At 38.7% G+C, this 3,406-nt stretch overlaps 1 protein-coding gene across 4 annotated transcripts in view; it reads left to right on the forward strand.

The window, feature by feature from the left end:
* The first annotated feature begins 1,667 nt into the window (after positions 1-1,667).
* The window catches only part of LOC123745763 (caspase-3), an 11,709-nt gene continuing 9,970 nt past the window's right edge, over positions 1,668-3,406 (forward strand). For 3 of the 4 annotated variants that reach the window (XM_045726642.2, XM_045726640.2, XM_045726644.2), the window contains exon 1: positions 1,872-2,130. The gene's annotated coding sequence lies outside the window, so the exon portion shown is untranslated. The other variant, XM_045726641.2, reaches the window with a different exon arrangement.

Here is a 3,406-nt window from a genome sequence, read left to right on the forward strand (position 1 = left end):
CTGATACAACCTGACATCATCGACTGCTTATCACTTTACATCGAGTGCTTTACACCGACCGATCACCACTTCATGCCGACGGATAAACTAAAATCACCCACCCCAGTCACCCCGATCCGCAGCACCCCCTCCTCCACGCCCTTCTTGGAGGAGTGGTTGCTCTTCGATCCCCCTTCTGTCACCTCCTGACCCCCCTATCACTGACCTCCGGATCACAACTGACACCCCTGACTCCCACCAGATCAACCCTTAGCCTTTAACCCCCTACTCACCCCCCCCTGATTCCTCCAAATCACCTGTCACCCTCAAGATCCCCCCTGATTCTTCCCAGATTATCCCAGATCACCTCTTACCACTAACCCCAGGATCACCGCTAACCCCTCACACCCCAGGATCACCCCTCACACCCCAGGATCACCCCCTAACCCCTTACCAGGGACTAGGCAACATAAGGCTGTCTGGAGCAGATCTACTGATCTGTTTGGCTGACGTTAACATAATGCTTCCAAGACATTTATCTGGGGTAATGGAATATTTCTGCTGATGTGTAGGTGTGGGATGGTGTGTATTGTAGGTGTGGGATGGTGTGTATTGTAGGTGTGGGATGGTGTGTATTGTAGGTGTAGGATGGTGTGTTTTGGGCGTGAGATAGTGTTTGATAGTGTATTGCCTTATCTTAATGAACAATTGCTTTACCAGGTATGTAACCACCTAAATATGTCCAATGTATTGAATATTGTATGAACAAAATATTATTAATATTAATAATAAGTACAATACAATACATTGTATTGTACTAATACAATGCATTGTATTATACTAACAGTACAATACATCTTGATTTCATTGAAAATGGGTAGCTACGCTTCGGAAACAAATTATTAAATAGTCAATTCTGGAAAATAAACATCACATGTAGATCTTTATCACAACAATGAGCTGTTAGTTTAGGAGAATGTCCGGAAACCTTTGAGGCATAATATTGCTTCCCTGGCGGGTATAGTGAGCCTTTGTACTGTACTGTACTCACTTCATAACTATACAGTACTCACCACATAACTATAGTACCACATAGCTGTACTGTATGATAACCTGACCTACACGACTGTACCCAACACACTTGGCGCGCGTGCACATAGGCTATCGTGTCTGCTCATGCTAAAGTGTGAAAATAATACAAACTAATATATATACAAGAGCACATAAGTAATTATAGTTCCAAACGCTCTACATACGCCTATTAGTGCCAATGCGAGAATATACCATCTATGCAACAAAAATACAGCGCAATGTACTTGTAAATATTTCAATAAATAAATAAATAATTAGAGTGGAAGTTTAGCTAAAAAGCAAAGCATCATGTTATGCCTTCAAGGTTAGTTCATGGAGCAAAGTGACTCATGCATGAGGTGCCAATAGGTTCTGCTCATTTGTAGCCTATCAAATGTACCCTTATGATCTGCCTTAGCCTGCGTTAGTCAACCAAAAATGCAAGTAGTGGTGATTAATGAGATCAGTAACCCAAGAGCTGCCGCCTCCGCTCTTTCAAAATTGGTCGCAAACTTAAAATTGCAACAAGTGGTGCAACTCAGGACTATCGCGCATGCGCCGTAGTCTACACAGGTTGGTTCATAAACACTCATCTCAAACTTATTATCATCTCTATTCACTCGATACAGCGCTTGGAATTTCATTCGCATATTGATATCCCAATGTAAATGCATTTTTGGTATGCCACTCCCCGGAGAAGACTTGGTAGATATAGTGATATGTTAAAATAACATCGGGGGTTAGGAGGAGTCGTGTGCGCATGCGTGGTAGCCTGCCTGAGCCCCGCCGTCCACACCATATACAAGTCCTGCAAGGCGAGTATATGGCCAGTTTTAACCGTGTTCCCGTACCTCTAGCGGCCTCTAGTGTCCTCACCGAGTCCTCCAGTGTCATATTTATACGTGGAGGAATGTCTTTTTGTTTTTTTAAGCGAGTTGAAAAGTGACCGATTCGTGAGGACTGATATTTTTGGGAGTGAGGTTGGGCACTGCAGCCCATGGTAACAGGCTCACCCACCGCCCCACTACACAGCAAATACTATACATAGCTTCTATGTATTTTGGATCATCTAAATATCAAGTAATGTGTAAACATGCTGATAATGCTAAAATTAATTTTTTCAAGTGTCATGAGTTTAAGAATTCCCATATATATATATATATATATATATATATATATATATATATATATATATATATATATATATATATATATATATATATATATATATATATATATATATATATATATATATATATATATATATATATATATATATATATATATATATGTGTGTGTGTGTGTGTGTGTAACTATTTTCCTAGCATCAGGGCTTAGCTGAAAGAGGAGTTCTCCAAAACTCATTTTCGAGTTGAAAAGGTGAAATAACCTTGAAATAACGAAAAGGAGTTTTGGAGAACTCTTTCAGCTAAGCTCTGATGCTAGGAAAATAGAGGGATAGAAGCCCTAAATCAGAAGATAGTAAATACAGAATATGCGGTCATATTCAATGAGACATGTTTAAAAGAAAACCTGTTGCCAGTATACACCAATATATATATATATATATATATATATATATATATATATATATATATATATATATATATATATATATATATATATATATATATATATATATTTAACACAACATTTGAACTCGTATTTTCGTTAGGTTAGGTTAGGTCGGGGTTGTTATAGAGCAACACTGACAGATATACTTTTCTCTATTCTTGGACCCTGTCTGTTGGTGTGGTTCTATATTTCGCAGGAATCAGTAAACCGAACATTCGGTGAGTGATATAACAGACACTAGGGGAGTCTCTATAAGTGCTAGTTCTATTTTAAATCATTGTTGGGTGGTGAGGTAAATAGATGAATCTGTTCTACTGATAACAGGCTAAGATGAGTTAGGCTATCACACGTAGCGAATCACATAGGCTATCATTCATCATCATAACATGTTTCTCATAGCTTTTTTCAGGGATTAACGGAGTTCTCGTTAACACCCTCACTAATATGCTTTCCCTTGTGCATTTTTGACAATATTTGTACTTATTGAGATATTCAGAAAGAATAACTCAGCAGTTGTCGAGGACATTGTTTATCCGTTATCAGCTGATAATTTGGGGGACGAGAGCAATGGAATTTCCTGCCTGGTATTGCATTGTTGCCAGGGGTTATGTATTTATTGTAAAGTGTTTCTTCTTCCTGTGTTGGTAGGGTCACCCAGCAACCTGTTCTCTTACAAAGAACGTCGCATTTCGGTCGTATTCGTTACATAAGGCGAAAAAATTCTTGTACTAGAAAATGAAAGCGGCTCGCAAAATTGATGTACTGTCCCATTTTCTGTTTT

This window comes from Procambarus clarkii, chromosome 88 (genome assembly GCF_040958095.1).
Source record: "Procambarus clarkii isolate CNS0578487 chromosome 88, FALCON_Pclarkii_2.0, whole genome shotgun sequence".
NCBI classification, from domain to species: Eukaryota; Metazoa; Arthropoda; class Malacostraca; order Decapoda; family Cambaridae; genus Procambarus; species Procambarus clarkii.